The sequence below is a fragment of the Pan troglodytes genome, chromosome 11 (genome assembly GCF_028858775.2).
Source record: "Pan troglodytes isolate AG18354 chromosome 11, NHGRI_mPanTro3-v2.0_pri, whole genome shotgun sequence".
Taxonomy (NCBI): domain Eukaryota; kingdom Metazoa; phylum Chordata; class Mammalia; order Primates; family Hominidae; genus Pan; species Pan troglodytes.
The window spans coordinates 18,055,848-18,066,101 of NC_072409.2; positions in this window are offsets into that span (position 1 = coordinate 18,055,848).

A 10,254-nucleotide genomic window follows, 5' to 3' on the forward strand; every position below is an offset into this window, starting at 1 on the left:
AAATGGTCACAAGGGGCCATGGGCACCCAGAAAATGAGCTCCTACTCGGCCTTGGAGGTGAGCAGGGAAGGTGTCCTGGGGTGACCCTGGATGAACAGTAAAGGCCAACTGGGAATTGTGGGGTGGAGAAGGGGTGGGGGTGGGGCTCCTAGGCAGAGGAAACAGCAGGGACTAGGGTCTGTGAGTGGTGCATTGGTCTGGCTAGAGCTTAGAATTCAGTCAGCGGCATAGGCAGTGCCTCCAGTGGCAGCTTGAGGCGGGTGGGTGTCATCGGGAGCAGCAGGGGAGGCACGGGTAGGTTTTTGTCTGGGAAGGGGTTGGGGGATGTTGCCGAGTGTCCAGGGTGCGGGCTGGAGTGTCCTCACCTGGTCAGGGGCCGGGAACAGAGAGGCAGGGTGGATTTGGGACACTTATGAGGACCTGAGGACCCGTGTGTGTGTGTGTGTCTGTGTGAGTGCGTGTGTGTGTGTGAGTGTGTGCGCGCCCTGGCGGCGGGGGTGAGGAGGAGAGGGTCCATGCTGCAGGTTTCTGGCCCAGCCAGTGGTGTGGGCACCTCCACAGAGAAAGAGCAGTACGGAAAGTATGGAACAGTATGGAATGCCAACTGCATCTTTCAAGGTGGGCAGAATCTACAGGGTTGTGGTAGGGGAGGAAACAGCCTGTGCAAAGGCATGGAGGCCACTGAGGGACCCATAGTGGAGTGTGGCCAGGGCATGAAACACGAGGTTGGACACAAGGTACTGGAGATTTGGGCCTTTTGTGTGTGTGTGGCATTGGGAAAACAATGGTGATTATTCCAGCGATGAAGGAGAAAGCCCTGGGAGGAGGCAGAAAGGAAACTCTAGACCAGAGGCCAGTCAGGGGAGGGGGTGAGGGACTCGGTCATTGCCCAGGCAGTGAGCCCCATGGCTGTGAGGACACAGAAGCCCACTCTCTTCTCGCTGCTGTTGCAGGAAGGCTGATGGCAAGAAAGGAACCTGGCCTCCTACTCAGATGAGGCCATGGGGGTGGCCTCCCCGGGGACTACCTGGGACTCCTGTTTTACATGCAGTCTCTGGGCCCCACCTCTAGTGAGCCAGTGACCCAGCCGCAGGCAGCTCCTCTGTCTGGAGACAGGACAGTGGTCCAAGCAACTGCCTAGCAACGGGCTGTGTCACAGAAACAGAGGTGATTTGAACTCTCCCAGCCTCAGTTTCCAGCCTCACCTTTAAGGTGGGGGTAACGACACCTCCTTTTTTCTACCCAAGCCTCCTCCTCCCTGGAGAGTTCCCTGTCTTTGAGTTCAGAGCTCCTCCAGGCTCTGCAACAGGCCATCCTGTCCTCCCCCCAGCCCAGCGGATTCTGCTTCCTTCCTCTCTCCACTCTGTCGTCTCCTCTCCTCTCCTCTCCTCTCCATGTCCACCTCCTACTTACGCCGCTTGCCTGCAGCCAGCCTGGGCGCCTCTGGCCTGGGTGAAGGAAGCAGTCTTCTCATGGGTCTCCCTGTCTCCTGCGCATGCCCCCACCCCTCACTGTCTCTGCCCACATCCAGGATGATCTTGTCAATTGCAAGACAATCATGTCACTTCTCTGCTTGCAAACCCTCCCAAGACCAAGTCCCCACTCCTCCACTGCATCCAAGCCTTCCCATCTGGCCTTGGCCTTCATCTCTCATAGATCGGGCCTTGTCCTTGATGATCTCCCCGGCCCCCATCCATGAGGTTGCTATTCTTGCCACACTTCTTGCAGGCCCCTGAGAGCACCTCCTTGGCATCCTGCAGCTCTGGGCTTTGCACCTGCGTCTACTGTTCTGAAATGTCCGTCTCCCACATCCTGGGCCTGACTCACTCCCACTCATCTTTACCTCAGGCATCACCTCTGGGCCTTCATCCTTTATGCCTCAATTTGTCTCCCTATAACAGGGGTATGATCCCTTGTAACTGGAGATGGTCTTAGGGTCTTAATTGACTACAAGCAACTAAGTTAACTGAGACCAAAGAAGAAGTCTAAAATGCTAACGATGCCTTGGCTGCATTAATAGAGATACAGAGTCCAAACAAGAGAGGTGAATTATTTGGCTCTTGTCAGACCTCCATGACTTGTTCAACTGTTCTGTGGGCCTTGTGATCATTTCCTGTGCCTTGCTTTAGGAAGAATATTGACAAAGTGGATCATATCATTGATACTTTCACCTCAGTTCACTGAATTTGCTTGCCATTCGTCAAACATGTATATGCCAGGCACTACAGGTGTATAGTCACATTTAATGCCATAAAGCATTATGATCTCCTTTGTACAGATGAAGAGGAAGTCACAATAAGTCAGGTATTGTAATGATAAAATAGCGCCTGTGGTAGGCAGAACAACAGCCCCTAAAGATGTCCATACGCTAATCCCAGAACCTGTGAATATGTTACTTTATATGACAAAAGGGAATTTACAGAGGTGATTAAAGTTAAAGACCTTGAGATGGGAGATCTTTCTGGATTATCCAGGTAGGTCCACTCTAATTCCATGATTCCTTAAGGGAGAAGAACCTTTCCCAGCTGTGGCCAGAGAGAGATGTGACACCAGGGAAAGGATCAGAGAGTGGCTGAAGACAGAGGGAGGGGCCACAAGTCAAGGAACATAAGTGACTTCGGGAAGATGGAAAATGCAGGAAACAGATTCTCCCCTAAAGGCCCCAGAAAAAGAGCATAGTCCTGCCTACTCCTTTATTTTAACCCAGTGAGACCCATGTCAGACTTCTGCCAATGGAACTGTAAGATGATAATAAATGTGTGTTGTTTTAAGCCACAAGGTTTGTGCTAATTTGTTATGACAGCGGTAGCAAATGAATCTTGTGCCTCAGTCAGTACAGGTTTGATCATATGAATTTAGAGATGATATGCATATGCTTGTAGTGTGTAATTTCCTAATGACAGGGGCCACTGAATAGATAACCTGTGAGGTAGTGAGCTCCCCATCCCTGGAGATATGTTACAGAGGCTGTCTGCTAGCTGTTGATGATGTTGTAGAAGGGATTTCTTCTCAGTGGGCAGGTGCTTGTACCAAGGACTTCCTCCAGAGAGTCTTCAGAGATTAGAGTGAGAAGCCACATGGCTCAGGATTGGAGGAGGTTGTGCTTCTCCCTGCTGGCTGGGAGGCCTGTCACCACCCACAGGGTCTCCCTTTAGGCGCGTTATTATATATGGTTCCAGGACTCCATTACTTCAGAATGCTTGTATGTAATGTATTGAAGGAATTATTGAAATGTGTAATTACAGTGTGCATTGTAATATAAAACAAGTCTATTATATTCATTTGATGGAACTGTGCTCCATAATATCTATTCTCATATAAAAGACTCCGCCATTAGAGTGTTATATTGTGTGATGGTAGTTGTCCTTCAGCAGACACTGTCTCCTGTCTTCACCCAGTTCCCTTTCTTCCTCCCAACACTCCTGCTACCATGAAACTGGAATACCCCAACTTCCCAGGTGAGAAGGCACTTTGGGGTGATTGGGTCCACCCCACATTAGACAGATGGAGAAGGTGAAGCCCTGAGGCCAGAGCTGGTAATGCCAGCATCTCCCAAGTCCCAGCCAGTGTCCAGCCTGTGGTTCCCAAACACCTGTGAATTGGAACTGTTTGTTCAAAAAGAAATCTTGTGTGGAACCCCAATATACAAAGCAGATGGGTCAGCTCTAGGGCAAGCCAAGGTGGGCCCCCCAGGGTCCTGAGTGCTTGGGAGCACACTAAGCCTCACCCCCACTCTGAGGTCCCTCTACCAAACATTAGGGCTTCAAGGGACATCCCGTGAAAACCAGTGCCTCAACCCCTTCCCGGTCCAGATGGGAAAAATGAGTCCCTGAGTGTGGCGAGTGCTCGCCCGAGATCACACCCCGAGTTGGAGGCAGAGCTGGGATCAGCACTCATGTCTTCTCAGCCAGCGTCTCTCCATCTCAGTTGCATCGAGAACCCTGGCTGTTCTCAGCTCTGGCTGCGTTGGAATTACCAGGGACTCGTCAGCATGAGGATCAGAATCCTGGTCCCACAGACTGCGGTGTGATGAGTCTGTGGCAAGGTGCAGGGCTTCTTGTTTTTGAAAAGAGCCCCTGAGGCTCCTGCTGTACAGAGCAAGTTAAGAATGTCTTCCTCCTAAACATTGCTTTGGTTTGTGCTCCTCACTGCATCTCCCCGCCCTGCCGTAAGTCAGGCCCCATCACCTGCAGTTGTCATCTTTCCACAAATATTTACAGAGTGGGCACTGTCCTGGGCCCTTGGGATAAAACAAAGACCCCTGCTTAGATTTTAGCAGTGGACGCCCTGAATAAACAAGCACATGGTCTCCTCTGTTAGAGGGGAAATGTGTTATGGCAAAAGGGGCTGGAGTGCGGGGTAGGGGAGGGTGGCAGAGGGGAGCTGGTGTTAGGATCTAACTGGGTGGGGACAGGACAGGGGATCCTAGTGGAAAGGGGATGTGAGCAGAGAAAAGTCATCCCAATACCTCCATTGCCTGGATCTGTGCAGTAGCATATTGAGAACAGAAAATGAGAAAATACTGCTCTCCCAGGTTGCCTGCCTTGTCGTTGGGTTCTGAAGCCACCCTGCTTGGGCTGGGTTATCACAATTCCTCTGCCTTCTGCCCGCAGCCTTGAAGTGAACGGCGGTCAGATCTAGGCCTGGGCTGGGCTGGAGACAGTCTCCTCCTGTCTCCACCCCAGAGCCATGGAGCCTCAGCTTCATCAGTCTTTTTCTCCAAAGTCCTGCTGGCTGTGACATAACCCATGTAAGCAAATGCCTCTGGTTCATTGGAGGAGTCAGACATGGAAGCTCGGATTGCAAAGCTCTACACACAGTCTCAGTTCTTACAACATCCCTGTGCGGCTGAGTTTAATTCTCCCATTTTTCAGAACAATAAATAAAGCTCAGTGAGGTTAATCCACTTGCTTAGAGTCATGTACCCAGTAAATCGAGGAGCTGATAGTGGAGCCAGGTCTGTTTGACTGTTTCTACTACGTCACGTCACCTCACTAAATATTTGCTGAACTGCTGAGTGGAGGCGTGGAGTATTAGGCTGTCTGAGTTAAAATCCTCAGACTGACAATTTAGAGCGTGTTATTCAAATCCAGCCAACTCCTGTTTTACAGTAACCATCATCAAAGGCTGCTGTTAACGGGAGCCCACATCTTCCTTTGTGCATTTGAAAAAAAATCCATCTCAAAGCCATCACGCCCGTGCAGTGACCACGGAGGAGTCAGTAGGAATTAAATCTGAAGCCAGAAACAGGAAGAAGCGAGAGGAAGGTCATCTTTTGAAATGACAAAGAGGTGCTGTTTTCTCAGTCGGGTAGGCCCAGCTACTGTAGCACCAACTGGGCCGCGAATTTTAATTCCAATCTCTGCAGCTGCTAATGTGCTTGTCGCTTGGAGAATAGACACTAATTGACAAGCAACTAAATAAATAACGTGTAACATGAAAGCAAACACAAGCTTTAAAAGAGAAAAAAAATAGCAAAAAGGATGAAATTAAAAATGCGGGGGGTTGAACGGTGTTTTCCACACTCCATTAAAGTGACATCAAAAGGCTTTTCAAAATATTTGTTTTATGGTGAAGATAGAGTTAGGAATCATCTGAGCTCCTGTCCCCGCGCTGCTGCGCTGGAGATCAGAGGTGGCGCAGTGAGAAGAGGAGAGAAGATTCTTCAAAAGGAGCTGGAGAGACGCAAGCTGCGTGCCTGAGGGATGACGTGTCAGCCTCTTGGTCTTACAAGGGGACAGACCAAGGTCCAGAGAGGCTCAGCGGAGCACCAGAGTCACCCATTGGGTCCCTGGGAGGTTAAGCCTCTGGTATGGATTGAATTGTGTCACCCCAAAAGATATGTTGAAGTCCTAACCCCTAGTACCTCAGAATGTGACCTGGTTTGGAAATGGGGTCGTTGCCGATGTAATTAGTTAAGATGAGGTCATACCGGAGCAGGGTGGACCCTTGGTCCAGTATGGCCGGTGTCCTTGTAAGAAACGGGAGAGACAGGGGAGAACAGCACCATGTGAAGATGCAGACACAGCAAGAAGATGGCCACGTGACCACAAGCCACGAGGCAGGGACAGATTCCACCCCGAGCCTCAGACGGAGCACGGTCCTGCCGACACCTGGGTTTCAGACCTCTGCCCTCCAGAACTGCAGGAGAATAGACTTCCGTTATTCCAAGCTGCTGAGTGTGTGGCGCTTTGTTCCAGCAGCCCTAGGAAACGAATCCAGCCTCTGCCGCCTGTGCTCCTGCTCCCCACTCTGCCCCCAAGGTGGACACGAGCCCCGCATCCTGGCTGGAGGCACTGCTTCTCAGACCTCCCCTGACGTCCTCCCGCCAGTTGTGCTCTGATCATATAGCCATGAAATTTCACTGACATTCCCCCATTTTCATTATTCATGTAGTTCTTGCTACCTAGACTACAAGAATCTTTTCAAATTTCAATTCGATTTGTTCAACAAGAACTTCTTGAGCTTCTTAGCCAAATATGCCTGCCTTTCCCAGGGGCCACCAGCCCTTCTCCCCTCCTTCTCCACTCCCTCCAGACTGGCCGTGGGGCTCCCTTGCTTTTCCCTAAGCACGCCCGACATCCTCTGCTTCAAAGACTGGCCGCTTTCTCTGCCGGAATCCCCTTTCCACAGACATCCGCGTGGCCTAGCCTCTCACCTCCTTGACGTCACCGTCTCAGTCAGGACTACACTGACCACCCATCCCTATTCATAATCCCAACCTGCCCCTGTGTACCTGATGCCACTTAGCTGGCTTCATGCTGTGTGATTTTTGTATGTGTTATGCTTATCCTTGGTCATGTTTTCCCGCCATAGACTATAAACTCCATGAGGGCAGGGACTCCTCTGTATTGCTCACCTAGAATGGTGTCCGCTGCTCAGTAGATACTTGTTGATGAGTGACACTCTCCCTATGGTAGGCCCAGGGCTGGGCACTGGGGAGGCTGATATGTGGTCCTTAAATAGCTCACAGCATCCTAGGGTACTAGCATGTGCTGACAATTCCAGCTCAGGTGCTACGAGCAGCAATAGGCTGACTGCCATGGCAGACTGAGGAGTGGTGAGTCCAGAGGGGTCTTCCAGAGGAGGTGTTGTCTATAACAAGTAGGCAGGTGGTGGTAGGAGGGGCTGGCCTAGGGGCACAGTATGCAAAAGCGTGGAGGCAAGGAGAATGGTGAGATCCCATCCCCACGAGACATGACGGGGTGCTGTGGTGAGGCTGTGCGTGAAAGATGGCAGGGTGGGAGATGAGCCCAGATGGGCAGTGGGGCCTGAGCCTGACTGAGGGCTTCGTATACCCATGGCTTCATCCTGTGGTGAGGCAGGGACAAGTCATCTCCAGGTTGCAGAACATCCACTTCTAGCCCCTTCCCCCACGGGCTTAGCATCAATCCACTGGAGACAGTTCCCGCCACATCAGGCTGAGCTCCTCCTTTCTCCCAGCTCTATGAGCCCAATCACACCACTTGGAACTCTTGGGTAACAAGTGACAGAAACCCCATTCAAAGGAAGTTAGACCTTGAAGGGGCTTTAAGTGTCTTGTGTAACCAATTGGGAGGGGCAAGAGTGGGGCAGCCTCAGAAGGGGCTGGAAGCAGGACTTCTCCATGCTACTCAGTGCTCTGTACCTCTACAGGCAACTCACATCTCTCCTAGGTGGGCTGGGAGTGGGGGCCACATAGTGGAGCAGCATCCATGCTCACACTGTCTTCTTTTTTATTTTTATTTTTTTGAGACAGGGTCTCCCTCTATCACTCAGGCTGGAGTGCAGTGGCACAATCTCGGCTCACTGCAACCTTCACCTCCTGGGCTCAAGCGATCCTCCTACCTCAGCCTCCCAAGTAGCAGGGACTACAGGCGTGCCCCACTGTGCCCAGCAATTTTTTTTTTTTTTTTTGGTATTTTTTTTGAAGAGACAGGGTTTCACCATGTTGCCCAGGCTGGTCTAGAACTCCTGAGCTCAAGGAATTCACTCACCTCCCAAAAGTGTTGGGATTCCAGGTGTAAGCCACAAGCCTCGGCCCATGCTCACACATTCTCAGCTTCATAACCAGAGAGGAAAATGCTCTTTGCCTGCAGCTGTGAGAACAATCCCAGGGAAGGAACCAAGTGGCTCCAACCGAGTCGTGAGTCTACCCAGCAAACACCACCGTGGCTGAGAGTAGGGTCCTGGGTGAAGCGAGCACCTCTCATTTGGACTCCTCACAAGGGCAGGGTGTGGGGAGCTGAGTTAAGGGGAGCAGATCCCCACACAAGGGTGGGAGGGGGGAGACATTTACCAGAGCACTGGGCAGACTCAAATGGTATCATGTAAGACCTGTCCAGGCAGCATCTAGGTCTAATCAGAGACCTCCAAGTCACCATTTGCAACAGACCCCATCTAGGTACCAGGGTGAAGATCTGGAGTCAGAGCCTGGGTTGGGAGCATTTTTTCCAACATGTCCTAGCAATTTCTTCTCTGTGAGCCTCAGTTTCCTCACCTGTAAAGTGGGGAAGACAGGCTTGGCTTTAAAAGGGTTTTTGTGGGGGGGTCCGTGCTATGAAGAGTGCAGAAGCCCTTGATAAATGCTCCAGGGCTGTGCATTCATGAGGCCATAGGCCTCACGTAGATCCTGCGATGGAGGGAGGGATAAGCTTGTGGAACCGGGTTAGTGCCACGCATTCATTTCTCATCGGAGAGACTGAGGCCCAGGAGGGGGAACAGCTCATCTGAGGCCTCTGGTGCCTGCTCTGGGAGGTCTGCCACAGCCCCTCGAAGTGAGAGCTGACGTGACAAAGTGGTGCCGAGGAGGGCGCCTGGCATAAAATGAAATTGCTTATCAGAGAAATAACGCTAAAAGTAAAATAAATTAGACTTTGCACTGACGTCGTAATTTTAAAAATTAATTAAGAATAAAAAGAAGATGCATCTCGAAGGAAGGGAGAAGTCTAATTTTGACAGACAGTAATTAATTCCTTCGTTCAGGGATTCATTAGCGAGCCTGAAGTACAAATTGCTCCTTTGCAGGGCCTGAAATCCCCAGGGGCATTTGCAAGGCAGTGCCAGGTCTAAGGGCCCATGGCAGGGAGGCTACTTCTGGGGACTTGTGTCCGGGGCCCCCCAACACTGACTCCAGGCTGGACTTCTCTGAGTTTTGGAGTGGGTGGTCCCCATGGAGTGTGACTATGGGCCTCCCATCCCTAACCATGCCTTGGTCAGGCTGTGGGCTCTTAAAACTGAGCACCTACTGTGTGCTATGCTGGGACTGGCTGGGTGCTGAGTGCCTTTGGGGAACTGGATAGGGCTTTGGCCCTTGCTGGGCTCACAGTCAGATGGAGGAGATGGACCCTCCTTACAACATGTGCTACTTGCTGTGCTGTGATTGGGGAAGGAGAGGGGGTTGTTGATACATGGGATGTGGAGGAGGTGGCTCTTAAGGTGAGTCTCAGAAGTTGGTTAGGGATTGTCCAGGAAAGAAGGGGAGTGGGGCATTCAAGGCAGAGCAAAACACAAAGGGGAGAAACAGCATGGCCTCCGGGAGCTGCTTGCACGGGCACTGTCTGGAGTGTGAAATGTTAAAGGGAATGCACGAGGCAGGCTGGGTGCCGTCCATAGGGAGGGTCTGGTGGCCTTGAATGCCAGGCTCAGGAAGATGGGCTTTATCCTGAGGACAGCAGGAGTCATTGAAGGGACTAAGGCAGGAGGGTGGTTTGTATTTCAGAAAGAGACCACAGTGTCTGAAGTCCCACCACTACGTCTACTCCTTTGTACCCTGAGTGCTGACCTTCCAGAACAGAGTTCCTTTCCTTCATGTACCTAGGGCACATTGCTGCTTTTTACAATAGATGTCTTAATTTTGAAACAATCCTAGACATACAGAAAAGTTGCAGATATGGTACAGAGAACTTTCTATTCCTGAACCATTTGAGAATTATGTGCCATCTGATACCTCAGTACACCTGAATAGTGTGTCTTTCATACAAATATGGACATTCTCCTACATAATCATATAATAATGGGTAACTGTATTAGTTACCTATTGCTGTGTAACAAATGACCCCCAAAGTTAGCAGCTCAAAACAAAAAGCATTGATTGTTTCACAGGCACAACTTAACCAGTGGCTAGAAGTCTCCCATGAGATGCAGTCACACTGTCGGCCAGGGCTGCAGTTGTTCTGACCTGACTGGGTCTGAAGGACCCACGTCCAAGTTCACTGAACTGGTCGTTAGGAGGCTTCAGTTCCTCCTGGGCTGTTGGGCTGAGGGCCTCTGTTC